Consider the following 19,559-nt stretch of genomic DNA (forward strand, 5'->3'; position numbering starts at 1 on the left):
CTCCAGGTTAATAAATCTGCCCCTGTATTTGGACAAAGTAGACACAGGCCTACACATATAAAATTACATACCCAGCAGCCATCCATCTGGCATTTGTCCGTCCTCAAACTTATCAAAGAAGGATGACTGACTGAGGATGAAGGAGTCATGGCAGCCCCCAGGGTAACCAGCAACAACACTCATTATTTTGAGATTTGCATCACAAACCACCTGCACATTTGTGGAGTGCTCTAGATGCCGATTAGTATAGATGTGCTGCCTGCCCCTAGGTGGTCTCAGCTGAATGTGTGTGCAATCTATGGCTCCCAGCACATTGGGCATGCCATCCAGCTCATAAAAATCTACCCTGACGGCATGCCACTGAGACTCCTGGGTAGGGAAGCAGATTGAGGCATCGATGTGGGGCTGCAAAACAGCCAACACCTGTGTGTATATTTGAACGAAAATTAAAGATGAGATTTTAGGACAGAACTGGCCACCGAGTAATTAAAACCAACCAAAAACAGAGGAGGTAGTTAAGTATACATCACCTGTGTTAATATTCTAGAAAATGAGGGCTGTGAGATTCCTATGACATCCCCAGACACAGCCTGAAAGCTCCCAGTAGCCATAAAGTGCAACACAGCCAGGAGTTTGTGCAGGCCTGAGACAGAGCGAGAGCGTGCTGTCTCAGGGTCTAGGCCCAGTTTGACAAGATCATACAGACGGAAAATGTTGTTACAATTTAGACGGAACATCTGTATGACCGTATCATCGGACAATGCGTTCAAGTTTAAACGCCCCCTAAAAAAACAAGGCCTGCGCAGCCTCCGCGGAACCTGTACAACCTTAGGACCATGTTCAGTTTCTTGGCCCTGGTTACTTACAGGCTGATGTCTGAGTCTGAGGAATCCCACAGCACACAAAATATCACTGTCCCACAGTCCTGCTGCCATTTCTGAGTGTAGATGGATTGAAATGGGCCTAAGATCCTTTTATAGGCATCCTAATTCAGGTGTGAGTGATTTGTTAGTTGCAACACATGTAAACACGCCTGAAAAAAGCAGGTCTATTTTTTTGCCGCTTTTTTTAACGAATCGCAAAAAAATACGACCGCAATTGAGCACTCAGAGATTAACACCCAAATACGAATGAATAGTGAACGTATGAAATAACAGCCGCGTTTGACCGATGGTCTATTCATTCGTATTTTTGAACTTTGCCGTTAAGACCATTACGAATAGCCCAAACACTGCCGAGATTTGTGCTTAGTGAATTCCCGTGTTGGGACTTAGAAAAAAAAACACAAATCGGTCAAACTCGGATTATTAGTAAATATAGGCCCACGTCTCTCCTTCCATACTTCATACCTCAGTGATTTAGAACCTTTACCACTTCCTTCCTTACCAAGGATTTCATTTGGATCTGTTGCACAGAGATCCGGTAACACAGGTACTTTTGCCTGTGCTTTAGGTTGCTACAAGATGTACAAATGAATAAACGAATGACATTTAACTTTTTAACCTTTCACCTTTGACAATCAACAAAGGTTAAAAAGATTGCATGAAACAAATACCAGCCTGCGGAAGTCATCTAAGTTTGAAGAAATGCATTGGTAGACATGCTGCAATTCATTCAGTTAACACTGCAGAATACCCATCTCCTGCTAAGCATAGGGCTCAATCAAACCGAAAGATTATATCCCACAAGTAACATATTCCAATTATCCATAGAACAATCAATAGTGAGTGTTAATATTGACATTTTGCAATCAGACTAATGTTTATTTCTTTTATAATATCAAACTTTCATCAGATTATTATGGCAGCAACTACAAATTATATTTATGAATAAATCAGAGATTTATATACCGTATATACTCGAGTATAAGTCGACCCGAATATAAGCCGAGGCACCTAATTTTACCACAAAAACCTGGGAAAACTTATTGACTCGAGTATAAGCCTAGGGTGGGAAATGCAGCTCTATCCGTATTCCGTACACAGACCTCATAGTGCCAGATATGCCCCACAGTGCCAGATGTGCCAGATATGCCCCACAGTGCCAGATATGCCCCACAGTGCCAGATATGCCCCACAGTGCCAGATATGCCACACAGTGCCTGATGTGCCAGATATGCCCCACAGTGCCAGATGTGCCAGATATGCCCCACAGTGCCAGATATGCCCCACAGTGCCAGATGTGCCAGATATGCCCCACAGTGCCAGATATGCCCCACAGTGCCAGATGTGCCAGATATGTCCCACAGTGCCAGATATGCCCCACAGTGCCAGATGTGCCCCACAGTGCCAGGTGTGCCAGATATGCCCCACAGTGCCAGGTGTGCCAGATATGCCCCACAGTGCTAGATACTTACCCTCCGTCGCTCCCGCGCTGTCTTCTGAAGGAGGGACACGGAGAGCGCAGCGCGCGGCTCTCCTGTGTCCCTCCTGCGTCTCCGGCGGCAGCGGCGTGTGTTAAAGGAAGTGCCGGTTCGTGCACTTCCTTTACCACACAGACGCCGCTGCCGCCGGAGATGCAGGAGGGACACAGGAGAGCCGCGCGCTGTGCGCTCCGTGTCCCTCCTAAAGCTGACTCGAGTATAAGCCGAGGTGGCTTTTTCAGCACAAAAAAAAGTGCTGAAAAAGTCGGCTTATACTCGAGTATATACGGTAACTGTTTTTTTTTTATGCAAACTTTGCCACATGATATAACACTAGAAGTGAGCGTTGGGTCCTCCATCATCATTTATGCATCTTCAGAACACTGTCTCTAGGCCACAGTAATATGAGCAGCAACTTATGCATGACTACTGGACTATAGTGCTTCCATTTTTTTCTGTGGTAAGAGATGGCACCATGATGCGTCCTAGGAGATAAGCACTGTATAAACAATTATTATTATTATTATTATTATTATTACATCATCATCTCATTAATAGCTTTACTGTATCACCACATATAAGATAAGTATGACTCCACATGTTGTAAATACTGACAAATCCCTTATCCTGAGACATTTGCAATCTCCCATATCCCCTAGTTCAGTGGTTTAACCTCATACAAGAAATAATATTCAAAGAGCATATTACACATAAATTAAAAGACAGAGAACATGAATTTGCAGATGTATTGTTTCATTGTGTAGAACTTATAAATACACAAGACAAAACTCTTTACAAACCTAAAATAGATGATCACAGGTTACAATAACATTGTTATGGCAGCAATTCTTAAAAAATGTTTATTTATAACAAGGTTTATAATTAATCTTGATAAGCATGACTGATGATAATATGCTGTCTCATGAGTATTCCCCAACATCCCATTGTGTCCTCCCACATGTGCGTATGATACAGTGTAACCCTTCCCCATTTCCTTCCTGCACCTCCATGTAGATCTGTATGGAATTTGACCAATGTCTGATGAGAAGCCCCAGCATGTGCTTTAGGATAGAGACAGGCAGAGACAGATGATTCAGGAGGCTGAATAATTAGGAATGCATTGGACGATTACATTATTATTATTTTTTAGCATTTTCACTCTTATTCAGCAAACAACATGACGATATGCAATTTAGCAGGCAATGCCAAACTTGTGTCTACATGTACAATGACAAGAAGGGAAACTATTATACTGCTTACTTGGTCAAAGTAAATACATTTTTCACAGCATCTAATGGAACTTTGCCAAAAGTAGTATATTGTCATGAAAATAGTAGAATGGTTAGCTTTTATATTTTCAAATGCTTAATTCACAGGAAAAACATTGCCCCCAACCTTTGTCCTACTTGCTGCCAAGTGCACCAACTTTATATTAATGCATTAGCTGATGCCTCTGTGATGGCAGACATGCCACAGTCACAAGCCTGGCACTATGCCATGGACACATCCTGGAAATGGGGCAGTGTATTCACGAAATAACGGGTGCAAAACATAGGAAAAGAAGATGGAAAGGGAGACAGAAACAGCAAGAAGCAGGAGATCCAAACATTTATAGAGTGGGAGTACTGAAAGCAAAAAAAACAACAACAACTCAGCACATGGAGAAAGAGCAGGTAAGACCAATAAAAAAATAGCAAATATAATCATCAATACACAATAGGTACAGCTACTTCACAGAGGGAAATTCCCTATATCCTAGCAATAATTATAGTCCCTCTCTGGTGCTGCTGTATCAGTTGAACATACATTCCCAGTGAGAGATGGACAAGATGATGAGAGACAAAATAAAGGGAGATGACAACAGGTACAGAATGGGGTGGGAGAACAAGAGGGGGGGCATAACGGACTAAAGTAGGGGGAGGAAAGAGAGAAAGAGGAGAAAAAGAATGAGGGGAAAGTGCAAGAGACACAGGTGTGTTAGGAATTTGCCTTACGAGGTGAACAAGGACATAAAAAAAGGAAGGGTAAGAGGAGATGAGTCCTAAGTCATCTTGAATCCACCTTCCAAAATGAGGCATTAAGATAGGACTTGTTCTCTTTGGCCGAGTAGTACTGGTATTCACCAGTGGGGGCTGCTGCCTCGCATCAGCTCCTTGTCTTCTGGACTAATGACGTGCAAGGAGTCAATCTGCCTGATTAGCTACATCTGTGGTGCAGGTATGTTGTGACTCCCCTCCTTAAGACAGTGGATTGCTGTTCACTTAATTCCTTTGCCATTCTTGGGATCTGCCTGTGAAGTTTTCTGATGTGCCTGTGTCTGCTGTTACTCGCTTCCTGAGCTCTGGACTTATCCATCTACACCCTGCATGGCGCACTCAGTGGGGTTTCTGAGTACGGGGGTTTCAGAAACTGAGACAGGCCGGTGGGCCACCCATGATCAGAACTGCCCGCCAACTGTCTGTTCAACTGCCAGCGCTTCAACATCAGGTGAGCTCAGCTAAGCTCTCCCAAAGCGAACAAGAGAGAGGGAGGATGATCTGCACCGCCCAGCAGCCAGGCACCTAGGGTCACGGAGAAGGTCGGCAGCTGTACACATCAAAGGTCAAGATGTAATCTGCAATGCGTGTGTGTATGTATGTATGATCTGTGTATGTTTGTAAGTATACTTTGTGTGTGTGTGTGCGTATTTATGTATGCTGCGTGTATTTCACATACACACACACACACACACACATATAACATAGGTATTCTTCATGTGGCAAATAGGAAAACTACGTAATTAGAACTTTAATAAACCGTCCCTAAGGAGATGAAAAGGGAGCTTGACATACTGACATCATTACCGATGCGTGGCATGCAGTGTGGGAACGATAACGCCCAAGCGGACAATCGGATCAAAATTTGGATTGCACCTCCAGTGTGTAGAATTTAATAAACTATAAAAATGGTCCAGTCACTTTTTACCGTATCTGCTATGGGTGCTCATCGGGGAACGCCAAGAACCATACATTTATATTTACTTACATTAAGACATCTCAAATTTACAGCTCTGTAGATTTACCAAATTTTTAACACTCATTTATATTTACAACCATGAAAATCAGAAACTCCCATGCCAATAATGGTTAGAACAGTTAGTATTATAATAATTGTTTAATAATATGGCACCACAAGGGTTCTGCAGCATCTAACAAAGTACATAAACAAATGAGCAAAACAACAAAACAATGACTTGCAGTACAAGACAATGTATTACAAATACATGGTATATTAACATTGCTGCATCAGAGGACAGGACACTTAAATAATGATCAGGTTGGCAGAAACCAAGGGTTGGGTGCCAGTGGAGTAGAAGATAGTTTAGAAGAGGGAAAAGCACATGAGTGGAGAGGGCCTTGCTAGTGAGAGCTTACATTCTGAAGGGCAGGGGCAGGCAGACAGGGGTGACAGATAGGGGGTAGAAGTGAGCATGTAGCATAGTTTTAGGATGAGAGATGGCTGGGTTTAATGAAGAAGTGGACCTCCAGAGCCCTTTTAAAGTTTTGTAGAGAGTGGAGAGTCTGATAGGTAGACATAGAGAATTGCAGGGGTAGGGAGCACCACGGGCAAAATCTTGGAGGCAGAAATGGTAATCAGTTGGCAGGAGAGGCAGCATGAATTTGTGTAGCGAAGAGGGTGGGTGGGAGTGTAAGGGGAGATAAGGTCAGATACGTAAATGAGAGAACAATGGTTGAGGTCTTTGTAAGTGAGTGTGAAAAGTTTGAATTGGATTCAGAAGGGGAGCCAGTGAAGGGCTTGTAAGAGAGGGGAAGTGGACATAGTATGCTTGAAGAGGAAGATGAGTCAGGTAGCAGCATTGAGGATAGATTGAAGTGGAGAGAAGCTTTTGTCATGGAGGTCAGAAAGGAGATTACAGTAGTTCAATCTGGAGATGACCAGTGAGTCTACACTCACACATACTCACCTACAATCCCAGTAGCCATTTGGTCCTCTTGTCCAAGTAGCATCTACATAACCTGAAAAAAACCCACAAGGTAAATAGAGGTTGTGAATTTTAGATTATTTCTAATAAATATTTATAATGCCAGTGTTAATATATACAGCGGACGCAAGGCGCATCTTATTACAATATATGATAAAAGTGCGCTATACATCACAAACACTACATCTCAAGAGAAAACAAGTACACGCACACATTGTCTGAGTTCCAATGCTCATTGATATATATATTTGATATTAAAAGGATATGTAAACAATATATCACATGTACAGTATATACCATTCAGTTATAATGTTACAATTACACAGGAAGCAGATAGATACAAACGAAACCATTACAGCCAGCAATACATCACCCTGTCCCATGCTCACTATGCTCCATCTCACAGCAAACAGAACTTCTTGTGACTGGAATCCCCTATACACTGTGTATATGGGGGGAGCACAGGTCGGTTCCGGTATGAATGGTCGACCATGTTATGGTCGACAGTCATTAGGTCGACCACTATTGGTCGACATTGACATGGTCGACACATGAAAATGGTCGACACATTAAAGGTCGACACATGAAAAGGTCGACATGAGTTTTTTAACTTTTTTTTGGTGTCGTTTTTTGCGTAAAGTGACTGGGAACCCCAATTAGTGCACCGCGTCCCCTTGCATGGCTCGCTTCACTCGCCATGCTTCGGGCATGGTGCCTTCGCTCCGCTACCGCTTCGCTCGGCACAGATTACCGCTCCAATCGTAGTCCACGTGGATCGTAAAGTATGGAAAAGTTCCCCAAAAGAAAAAAAGTTAAAAATCTCATGTCGACCTTTTCATGTGTCGACCTTTCACGTGTCGACCATTTTCATGTGTCGACCATGTGTCCATATCAACCATGTCAATGTCGACCAATAGTGGTCGACCTAATGACTGTCGACCATAACATGGTCGACCATGTGAACGGATACCGTACAGGTCTGGGACTGAGACTTCTGTTATTGGTCCAGGGGAGGGAACTTTCTCATTCATGATGTGTCATTGGTCAGTTCATATGCAAGCAACGTCCAGCCTTGAAGAAGCAGGATGTCTTTTGTTCTAATAAGAGTGACTTTAGCTTTCATACATTTAATTATAACTAATTGTTGCAATGAGCTACAACTTAATCACAGGTATCAAACCAACACACTCATTCCTCTGATTATTTTGACACCAAGCATGACATGTTTATCTTGTTCCGTTCCATTAATACATATACATGATGTTTTACTCCATTATATAATTTAAAACATTATAATGTCTAGTGCTTGACATGTTTAATTTATGTGTGGTATGAAATATGTGTTGAATATATCTTTGTGGCGTGTCTGTGTGAGTGCATATGCTACCATATATCGCTGTGCATGCTGCGCGTATTCGCACGCACAGCGACTCATCTGTGTGGAGTTTGTATGTTTTCTGTATGTAATATTTTTGAATATTTTTGACTTCGACAAGGTGAACCTTTTGTTTGAAATCTATGGGAGTGGGTTTGAGTGACTGGCTGACGCTCACAGTCAATCACAGGGTAGCTTTTACATTGGCACCTTTTGATTGGCTGGCGGGTCTTCTAATGACAGAAGTCACCCATGTCACACTCGGTTGCGTAGTGGAATAGTATGTGGTCCCACATACACTTCCACATGTCCGTGTGGCCAGGTTTTCGGTTTGTTATTTTTTTAACCCCTTGGATGCCTACATAGCCTGAAGAGGGTCTGATACAATAGGAATAGGTGAGCATGGAGTTTAATTTCAGGTTACGTGGATGCTACTTGGATAAGAGGACCAAATGCCTACAGGGATTGTAGGTGAGCATGTGGGAGTGTGCAAGAGTGATTATTAAAGTTTTACATTCATGGTCTGCATGTTCTGTCTTTTTTTAAATATTTATTTTACAGAGGACTATAGGTACCAGCATGCAGGGAAAATCAAAACTAAATAATAATAATAATTTTATTTATATAGCGCTCTTTCTCCAATAGGACTCAAGGTGCTTAACAGATACATAGCATAATAAAGTACAGAAAAAAATGAAGTACAGAAAAGCTTTTCATAAAATACAGAAGCATGGAGATACTAAAGGGACAATTATGGGAATTCTTGAGTAAACAGGAAAGTCTTGAGTCTACTTTTGAAGGATTCTATAGTTGGGGCCTCTCGCACTGTGCGGGAAAGTGAGTTCCATAGAGTCGGAGCTGGATGACTAAAAGCTCCACCTCTAGATGAATTACGGGAGATTCTAGGTGCTGCTAAAAGTCCTTCATCTACAGATCACAGTAATCGAGTGGGGCAGTATGGGGTCAGAAGCTGCTTCAGGTACCTTGGGCCCTGGTCATGTAGTGCTTTGAAACTCAGTAAGCCATTCTTGAAGATGATTCGCCATCTTACAGGCAGCCAGTGAAGGGAGTAGATAATGGATCTTATGTGGATAGAACGGGGCTGGTCGGTTATCAGCCTGGCAGCTGTGTTTTGCACCAGCTGTAAGCGGTGCAATTCTTTTGCTGGGAGACCAAGGTAGCGGGCATTATAGTAGTCTAATCAAGATGATACAAATGCATGGATGACTTTTGGCAGATCATCTAGGGAATTAAGTGCTTGATTCTGGCTATGTTCCTCAGGTGAAAGAATGAGGATTTGATTGTGGCTGATATCTGATGTTTAAGTGTCATGCCACCATCCAGGACAACGCCAAGATTCCGCACATGATCAGTGGTTTGTAATTCTGAATCCCCGAGTGTAAGTCCAGTTGGTTGACTATGCTGCAGTCTTGTCCTCTGATGTTGCGGTTCTATTATAAGGATCTCTGTTTTATCCAGGTTCAGTCCCAGCCAACTGGCATTCATCCACTCCTAGAGTTCAGTTAGACTGCCATTTAGGGTTGCTATTGGGTTATCAGTGCCCAGAGCAAAGGACAAGTACAGTTTTGTATCATCTGCATAGCAGTGGTAGACTAGCCCATGGAGCCTGAATATTTCACCCAGCGGGAGCATGTATACTACAAAAAGCATGGGGGATAGTACAGAACCTTGTGGGACACCACATGGCAATGGCACTGGTGGTGATGAGTATAATCCAGATGATACTCTCTGGGACGTGCCTGTGAGAAATGATTTGAACCAGCTTAGTACTGTGCCATCCAGTCCACAAAAATGTATCAGTCGCTCAATCAGAAGCCCATGGTCCATGGTATCAAATGCTGCAGAGAGATCCAGAAGGATTCAAATTGAACAGTCGTCTCTTGCCATCAGAAGATCATTTAACGCACACACCAGGGCTGTTTCAGTGCTATGTCTTCTCCTGAATCCTGATTGGAATGGATCATAGATATCATGGGTTGTCAGTAGGGTTTCCAGTTGATTTGCAACCACTTTCTCAATAACCTTTCCTATAAAGGAAAGGTTTGATATCGGTCTGTAGTTGATCATGCAGTCGGGATCTAAATTAGGATATTTAAGAAGAGGTTTAACAATTGCTTCCTTTAGGGGTCCAGGAAATATGCCTGTCTGCAAAGAGCACTGAACAATTTTTGCAAAGACAGGACCAATTAGATCCATACAACCTATTAGAAACTTGGTTCAGGCAGGGTCCAGATCACAGGTGGTGGGACGCAAAATCCAAGCAATTTCAGCAATGTCCTTTACATCCACTGGGTTAAAGCTGGTCCATGAAGGCAGGTGGCTTATATTGGCAGGTTTTGTAGTTTGGCACTCCTTTGATGGCACTGTGGCGATTCCAGCCCGTATGGAGGATATTTAATCTGCAAAGAAGTTTGCAAACTCGTTGCATCTTGCCTGGGAGAGGGTTTCATCAGTCTGCAGGCATGCTGGCTTGCAAAGCATCTCCACTGTGCTGAAAAGTTGAGCTGGCCTATTGTTTGCTGCCGTGATCTCATTTGACAGGAACTGTGATTTATTACGGGGGGGTTGTCGATTGATATTCTTCGTTATGCTTTATTCATTTTATTTTGTCATCCACTAGGTTAGTCTTCCTCCATCATCTTTCCAGTCTACTCCCCCTTTTCTTGAGCTCACTAACACTGTTGTCGAACCAAGGAGCTCAACGTTGTGGTTTACGAGGTCTTATACGCACAGGGGTGATAATATCAATTGCAGCCATAACATCCCTATTATAAGAACGGACTAGCGAACAGGGATCTTCACAGGCACCCAGTATAGCAGAGAGATCCAGATTTGCTGCTAGAGCCTGGGGAGTCATACCCCTCCTTGGACGATACCTGGTCAACTCCACGGGCAGAGATCTTATTTGAGGAGTTGCAACTGAGAACCAAAGGGAGTGATGGTCTGACCAGATGACTGGGATTATTTTTAGGTCAGTGACTTCTAATCCAATCTGAAAGACAAGATCAAGAGTGTGACCACTTTTATGTGTGGCAGAAGAAATGACCTGTGTGAAGCCCAGACCATTCATTGTGCACAGGAGGTTTTGGCCAAGGCGTGAGAGCTCATCATCCACCCATGCATTGAAATACCAGAGGATGAGACGTCTTTGATGTTCCAGAACCAGGCCAGCAACAGTGTCTGCAATTTCTTGTAGAAATATCTTTCCATCTCCAGGAGGCCAGTAAATGAGAAGTACTCTGAAACCTAATCCTGTCAAACTCCAGGCAGCAATGCACTCGAATGAGTGAGTAATTTCAATAGGGTGGACCCTAAGTTAAAGGTCTTTTTTGAAGCAGATAGCCACCCCACCACCCCTATGGTCCAGTCTTGGGTTATGGATGACAGAGTAGTTTGTTGGGGCTGCAGCCTCCAATATAGGTGCTGCATTTTCATCTAGCCAGGTCTCTGTAATACAGGCTAGATCTGCAGATTCAATAAGGTCAACAATTGTTGCAGTCTTGTTTCTTGTAGATCTGCATTACAAAGGACTGACCAGATTGGGTATATCAGTTTTCTTTATGTTAGGTGCAGGCGCTCTGGGTATGGGGGTCACCAAGCGAGAATTGACAGTTCTGTTCTTCCAAGCACAGGGCCGTCTTTTGGGTATCACTTCTATTTGATTGTTCTTTGAAGCTGGGGGTGAGCAGGTGGGCAAAAGACTTAGGTGGTTACCGGGAAAATACGTTTCCGGGCTGCTCGCTTCCCACGAATGCACCTGTGTTGTCTTTTTAAAATGCCAAGGGATTGGCGGATAGAAGCCTGTGATGGTGTAATAGGAACTGCGGAATGTGGTGGGCAGAGTGAAAGAATGAAGCAGGAGGAATACGTATACATTGAGTCATCATTGAGTCATCAATGACAGATTACTATAAGTATGAGCTGCATATGATGATGAGAGAGGGAGAGGAAGCTGTGTATATATATATATATATATTAGTTCTCCAATTCGGTATGTGATCCAAAAATTATAATGGATTCATGAACAGAGTTATTGCTATAACCTATAACCTATTGCTGCTCCAATAATCCAATGTGTATATTTGAAACAAGGGATAAATAAAATAACTTTCCTTTTCTGTTGCTGATTCAATCCTGGCCTTTGGTGCCTGAAGGGGGCATATCCCTTTATTGGGGGGGTTCCCCACTCCCCCCAGGGAACCTTGGCCTGGGCTGACTAGTTAGGTGTAGTGATGCTTGGCCATTGTACCCTGTCAAGTGAGTCCCCTGGCTGTGTCATTATCTCCCTGCTAAAGGAGCCGTGTGCTGGTTCTTAAAATACGGGAGACGCCTATTTCTTTTTCCCCCATATTTTTTTAGAACCAAGACCAGTCCAAGAGCCTGGTGCTGGTTCTTAAAATACAGAGGGGACCTGCATGCTTCTGTCAAACTCACCTATAAAAAGCTGGTCTATTTCTGGACACATTTTTGGTAAGGTTTACGGTGCAAGATTAAAACTCAAACCCTGTTACATTTGGCCATAGGAAAACATCTGGATGTGAGTTTAATCTGTGCGTGCTTCGGGGGTTGTGGGTTTTCATAAAACTGGGCCCTCCCGAACGTTCGATTTGTAAGTGAATCTGAGCCGTGGTTCAGGTGTTCCTGCCAGGCTTGGATTTCAAAATAGGGCAAAAAAAAATCTTACCGGCGTTAGAATTGGCATTTTTTGGATTCGATATAAGTCCCTCCCGTGGTGATTTGGGTGCCATTTGACACAGGACCACTAGAGAGGATGAAGCTCTCACAGATTACAAAGCAAGGACACTGTTTGATGGGTACCCATGTCCCTAGTATTAATACTGGCCGAGCTAGTTTTGATGGATGTAGGCAGTTGGCATAACATTCTTTTTTATTTTTATAGTGCATTAACATCTATATTACTTGCATTTTTACTAAGTGTGTAACACTGATGCTGTAACTTAACTGCAGCATTAACCCTTGGTGCACATGGGTGTTTTTTTGTCACTGCCCTTAGTGCAGCTCCTAATACAGGGCAGCAATAACCCTTTACTGGTGCACATGTTTCTTTTGTCACTGACCGCAGTGCAGCATTAACACTTTATTGATGCACACAGGTGCCGCAAAAAGTTTTTTGCGCGTGCCACCATTACTATAATATAAATGCAGTCATTTGCAGCAGTGTGTAAAAAAATAAATGTAAAAAAATGAAATACATTAAAAAAAAACCTTGTTCTGTGCTCAGTGGCTGTGCCACTGGTGGTCATTCCGAGTTGATCGCTAGCTGCATTTGTTCACAGCGCAGCGATCCGGCTAAAAAATTACAGTTCTGCACATGCGTATGTGGCGCGATGTGCACACGCGCCGTACAGGCACAACGAACAATGCAGTTTTGAACAGGGTCTAGAGATGCATTTCAGTCGCACTGGTTGCCGCAGAGTGATTGACATGAAATGGGCGTTTCTGGGTGGCAACTGACCGTTTTCAGGGAGTGTTTGGAAAAACGCAGGCGTGCCAGGGAAAATGCAGGCATGGCTGGGTGAACACTGGGCGGGTGTGTGACGTCAAATCCGGAACTGAATAGTCTGAAGTGATCGCAAGCGCTGAGTAGGTTTTGAGCTACTCTGAAATGACACAAATTTTTTTGCAGGCGCTCTGCGATACAACCATTTGCACTTCTGCTAAGCTAACATACACTCCCAGTGGGCGGCGGCATAGCGTTTGCATGGCTGCTAAAAACTTCTAACTAGCGATCAACTCGGAATCACCCCCTCTGTGTTAATAATATAAGCACTGTGAGTCGCAGTTTGAAGTTGTTGTCATTTGTTAAAAAATAATTAGAAAAAAAAAATAAACAGAAAGTTTAGGAAAGGGCATCTGAAATTTAAATCTTTCACAATGTTAACCCTTGAAACCAACAAAACATCTGTGCCCAAAATAAAAGCACACTAATGGTATATTTCCTAAAGTGCCGGTTTTCAGAAGTGGAGCTATTCACTATAGTAACCAATTAGATTCTAGATTTTATCTTCTAGAAGGCGCTAAATAAATCTTATTGGTAGAATCTGAATGGTTGCTATGGGCAACATCTCCCCTTTTGAAAACCCTCACTTTAGTAAGTATACCCCTAAGGCTGAAGAAGAGACTAGGGGTGTCCACGTTAACTATGTGTGTGCCTAACATTGCTGATACTGTACTTGTAGAGAAGCCTCCGTCACCTCATTCCACCATTTCTGCACTCTCTGTGCAGATGAGCAGTACAAGTAAAGATGGTGATGATGACAATAGAAAGTGAGGATGCTGGTGCGGAAGCGCAACAGGATGAGGGGGATATTTGTGTACTACCCAGGGCCAAATTAAGGTCTGTGGGGCCCCTGGGCAACAAAATTGTGGGTGCCCCTATCAAATACTAATATATATATATATATATATATATATATACACTGCTCAAAAAAATAAAGGGAACACTTAAACAACACAATGTAACTCCAAGTCAATCACACTTCTGTGAAATCAAACTGTGTACTTAGGAAGCAACACTGATTGACAATCAATTTCACATGCTGTTGTGCAAATGGAATAGACAACAGGTGGAAATTATAGGCAATTATCAAGACACCCCCAATAAAGGAGTTGTTCTGCAGGTGGTGACCACAGACCACTTCTCAGCTCCTATGCTTTCTGGCTGATGTTTTGGTCACTTTTGAAAGCTGGCGGTGCTTTTACTCTAGTGGTAGCATGAGACGGAGTCTACAACCCACACAAGTGGCTCAGGTAGTGCAGCTCATCCAGGATGGCACATCAATGCGAGCTGTGGCAAGAAGGTTTGCTGTGTCTGTCAGCGTAATGTCCAGAGCATGGAGGCGCTACCAGAAGGAAGGCCAGTACATCAGGAGATGTGGAGGAGGCCGTAGGAGGGCAACAACCCAGCAGTAGGACCGCTATCTCCGCCTTTGTGCAAGGAGGAACAGGAGGAGCACTGCCAGAGCCCTGCAAAATGACCTCCAGCAAGCCACAAATGTGCATGTGTCTACTCAAACGATCAGAAACAGACTCCATGAGGGTGGTATGAGGGCTCGACGTCCACAGGTGGGGGTTGTGCTTACAGCCCAACACTGTGCAGGACGTTTGGCATTTGCCAGAGAATACCAAGATTGGCATATTCGCCACAGGCGCCCTGTGCTCTTCACAGATGAAAGCAGGTTCTCACTGAGCACATGTGACAGACGTGACAGAGTCTGGGGACACCAAGGAGAACATTCTGCTGCCTGCAACATCCTCCAGCATGACCGGTTTGGCAGTGGGTCAGTAATGGTGTGGGGTGGCATTTCTTTGGGGGGCCGCACAGCCCTCCATGTGCTTGCCAGAGGTAGCCTGACTGCCATTAGGTACTGAGATGAGATCCTCAGACCCCTTGTGAGAACTTATGCTGGTGCGGTTGGCCCTGGGTTCCTCCTAATGCAAGACAATGCTAGACCTCATGTGGCTGGAGTGTGTCAGCAGTTCCTGCAAGATGAAGGCATTGATGCTATGGACTGGCCCGCCCATTCCCCAGACCTGAATCCAATTGAGCACATCTGGGACATCATGTCTCGCTCCATCCACCAACGCCACGTTGCACCACGGACTGTCCAGGAGTTTGCGGATGCTTTAGTCCAGGTCTGGGAGGAGATCCCTCAGGAGACCATCCGCCACCTCATCAGGAGCATACCCAGGCGTTGTAGGGAGGTCATACAGGCATGTGGAGGCCACACACACTACTGATCCTCATTTTGACTTGTTTTAAGGACATTACATCAAAGTTGTGTGTAGTGTGTTTTTCCACTTTAATTTTACATGTGATTCCAAATCCAGACCTCCATGGGTTAATAAATTTGATTTATATTGATAATTTTTGTGTGATTTTGTTGTCAGCACATTCAACTATGTAAAGGACAAAGTATTTAATAAGAATATTTCATTTATTCAGATCTAGGATGTGTTATTTTAGTGTTCCCTTTCCTTTTTTGAGCAGTGTATTTATTGCTGTTTATGTGCAGGGAGAGAGAGGACTGACTCTCACTAGCCCATTCCTTTCTCTCCCTGCTGTCTGGACCTGGTATGGCTGGGTCAGCACAGCACTGGCAGGGACAGGGTGCTGGGTGACTGTGGCTTCTTCCCGATGGGACACTGGGAAACAAGGAACTGGCAGAGAGACTGCTAGGACTGCCCATGGCTTATTCATAGAGAGTCAGTCTGACTCATTATTATTACTGCTGTTAATACCACTGACTGCAGATCCCTGTGTAATGCACTGGTGATAGATCAACCTGAGTGGGAAGTCTGGGGTACAGTGTGTGGAGGCCCCTAATAAGTGGGAAGCCCAGGATGACTGCCCCAGGTGCCCTTCTCTATAATCCGGTTCTGGTACTATCTGACACTAATGAGGATAATGAGGATGAGAAAGTTGATGATGTTGTTTGTGTAAGTCAGCCACAAATGGCTGCAGTTCTTGTCTGTGATAATAAGAAAGCCATTGTGATGCCTGGGCATAAGACCAAAAAAGCCACCTCCTGGGTGTGGGATTATTTTACCTAAATCCTGACAACATGTTAACCTGCTAGACATCTTCCCCATGTTACATAATTTGCAGCAAATTCATGAATTTGACCAGCCCATGCAATCATCATTTAGTGATCAGAGGTAATCTTTCCTAAAAATTGGATTGTGGGGGTCCAAACAAAGCAAACACTTCAGCCATCAGAGCTATTCAAATGTTGCTCCAATCAGAAGCCCATTAGCTTCAGGGGTCACATTTCAGCTTGCAGCCCCGGAGGCTGTAAGCTCAAATGTGCAAAAATGCAGCTGTTTGGGTGACCAAACAACTTTACCCGCCACAACACTTAGTTTAGATGAGTTTTGCAGCTTTATACAGCTAAACCCTGTCTAACTGGGCGCGACAACTGCGATATTTAAAGGGCACCTAGAAAAACAATAGGTGCCCTTTAATTATCACCAATGACAACATTTGAATAGCCCCCAAAGCATTCAAATTGAAACCAACAGAGATTTAGGCTATATCACCAATGAGCTCGAGGACCTCAACATTAATGAGGATCTAGATAACCAATGTTTCTGCAACAACATCCATGTTAGTATCTATTTTCCAAGATGCCTTTAGAGATCTGCCGATAGGACCTATTCCCTATATTGATCCAAGATCTTGGCTACCGGTTGTTCCCACTTGAAAGAGCACAAAGACGCAATACACTTCAAATCTAGGGATGGTGAGATGTCATGAGAAATTACTACCTAGTTCATTAGCTTTACAGAAAAAGGTACTTGTTATTGCACAGGCGCAAGCTGTAGATCTCACTAAAGCTCTTTGGGACAGAGGAGTCCACTATAGTTGGAAATTCCCATTCAAGCTACTTGTTGACCTTGTTGGCAAAACTGTCCTGATCACATATTCTAGAGAAAGCTAAGACTTGGTGACACTCCTCAAGAAAGTTGGAGCAGCCCAATCTCATGTCTTCCATAATCATTCAGTACTTGATGCTTCAGCCTTTTGACAGATTTTGCTGTTCTTCCTGATGCAGGGAAATTACTTTCTTCTACTGGGAACACAGTTCAGTGCTCCCTGCTACAATAGTGAACTGCACTCCCTGACCTGGATTTATACTGCTTTGTTCTCAGGACTTTTAACATTTTTATTTTATTTGTATTTTATTTTTGGGGGGGTTTAACTTTTCTTCTTGCTTGCACAGAATACAATCTAGGACTGGTAGGATAATAGTCTGTACTCTTCTTCCCACCAACCTTGCTAGAGCCACCATTCAATTCTTTGTGTGATCATTCTGTGGTTAATCCTGCATTCAACATTCCTCCTGCTTGTCCTTCATTTTAGAAGCTCATATATCTGTTATCTCTGATAACGTAATTAGCTACATATATAACCATAAAAGTTAAAGAAAGAGAAAAACTCACAGCTGTCAAGGATAGGGTCATCAATTGCTCTTGGGAACCTTAAAAAAATAACCCCCCAAAAAATGAAACTATAGTAAACTGCTCTTAGCACAAGTGAAACGTAAAAAACTCTTATGCTGACTTAAGGTGGCCATCCACTACTCAGACTTGTCTAAACTTCAGATCGCATCAGATTTCTCTTGAAATCTCCCGGGAGCATCCCGGGAATCGGATCAGACCCTGGCTTTCATTTTCACTACATTCACTTCAGATATATCTTATGTGATCTATCATGCGTCAGATTGTATCAGATATATCTGATGCACACATGCTACATGCGATTGATCTGATGCTGCTGCTGCCACCGCGTCCTGTGGTGGGTGGGAGTGGCCAGGGAGATGCCAGTCAAGTAACGCTTCAGATGAATCTGATCAGATACATCTGAAGTAAAAAAATACTCCGATGTGCACCTGATTTCTTCAGATTCAGATAAATACTTGGGACAGTCACAGAGATTTGTAGTTCAGACATATCTGACATGGGACTGCGCATCGTTTTGGAGGAGCCATCCGATGTGACACTTGACTTCAGATTTTTCAGTCAGATGCGTCGGAATCTGAAGAAAAGTGCCCAGATCGGACTAGTGGATGGGGGCCTTTAGCCACTGAGTGTTTCTATGAAAAAAAGCATTAAAGCTGACACTCTGCAGAGGCAAACAAACTCAAAGCCTTGTTTGCTATCCCCATGATAAAGGATGCAGAAGGATTCTCACATTAGAAATTCCTCTATAATAAATGAAGCCTTTAAGATGTATGATAAACTGTATAACATTTGTAAACTAACATCTACAGTAGGTGACCTGTTGTTTGATATAAGGAAAAACAGTTCCTCTTCAAACCTTCCAACCCACACATTAACCTCCTACCATCATTATGCCTCATCTTCCTATTAATGATGAAGTTTTTAATGCCGTCAAATCATAAAAAAATCTTGAATACCTTTGTCCCAGATGGTTATTCCATCTCATACTAACAAAACCTTTAAAACGGATTCAGTGGTTTAGTAAAGTTTATTAACAAGGTATTCAATTAAAGCCTTGAGGGTTTGTTCAGAAATAATTAGCAATAGCAGTAATTCCCAAACTGATAAAGACTAATCCTTTTACGCGGAACTACATTCCTATATCCTAACTTAATAACAATCTAACAATATTTTCCAAAATTCTAGTAAACAGCCTGAACCCTTTGTTCCCTACTTTGATTCACCCCCACCAGGTGGGCTTTCTCACATCCGGCAATGCTCTACATCACACAAAACACAAAAGGCATGCACTGCAGCAATGCTCATAAATCACTGGTGATTGATCAGGACATGGTTTCCAAAGGGTGTCCTGGCCTTTTATGGCTTCCATGACAGGCTTGCTGAAGGTTTGGTTTCTGTTGCAAGCGGAACCAGACAGGCTATCCAACCCCTCGGCAAATCCCAATACAAAATATCCCTCTAAGCTGATGATGTCTCTAAGTAGGTGATGTCCTCCTTACCCTTTCAAAGATGCTTATGTCTCTCCTCATATTGAAGTAGATGATTTGGTGTAATGTTAGGCTATAAGTTCAACAACAACAAATCTAAGGTTGACATGGACAAAAGGTTGACACAAAAAGGTTGACATGAAAATGGTCGACTCAAGTTGTTTATGTTTTTTGGGTGTCAGTTTGCAGTTTTCATCACACAAAACCCTAATTAGTGTACGACTTCACTCGCCATGCTTCATCAAGGTGCCATGCTCTGCTACCGATGTGCTCAGCACAGGTTACAGTTTACAATCTCAGTCCATGTGGATGGTAATGTATGAAAAAGTAAAAAAAATGCCAAAAATT

At 43.2% G+C, this 19,559-nt stretch overlaps 1 long non-coding RNA gene across 5 annotated transcripts in view; it reads left to right on the forward strand.

The window, feature by feature from the left end:
• Positions 1–19,559, forward strand: part of LOC134909394 (uncharacterized) — a 203,104-nt gene that overhangs the window by 149,811 nt on the left and 33,734 nt on the right. Inside the window, exon 1 of one of the 5 annotated variants that reach the window (XR_010175905.1) lies at positions 4,843–4,963. The exons of the other annotated variants lie outside the window; for them this stretch is intronic. This is a non-coding gene — a long non-coding RNA (uncharacterized LOC134909394). Of the gene's footprint in view, positions 1–4,842; positions 4,964–19,559 lie in introns of those variants that run through there. 5 annotated transcript variants of the gene reach the window in all.

This window comes from Pseudophryne corroboree, chromosome 4 (genome assembly GCF_028390025.1).
Source record: "Pseudophryne corroboree isolate aPseCor3 chromosome 4, aPseCor3.hap2, whole genome shotgun sequence".
NCBI classification, from domain to species: Eukaryota; Metazoa; Chordata; class Amphibia; order Anura; family Myobatrachidae; genus Pseudophryne; species Pseudophryne corroboree.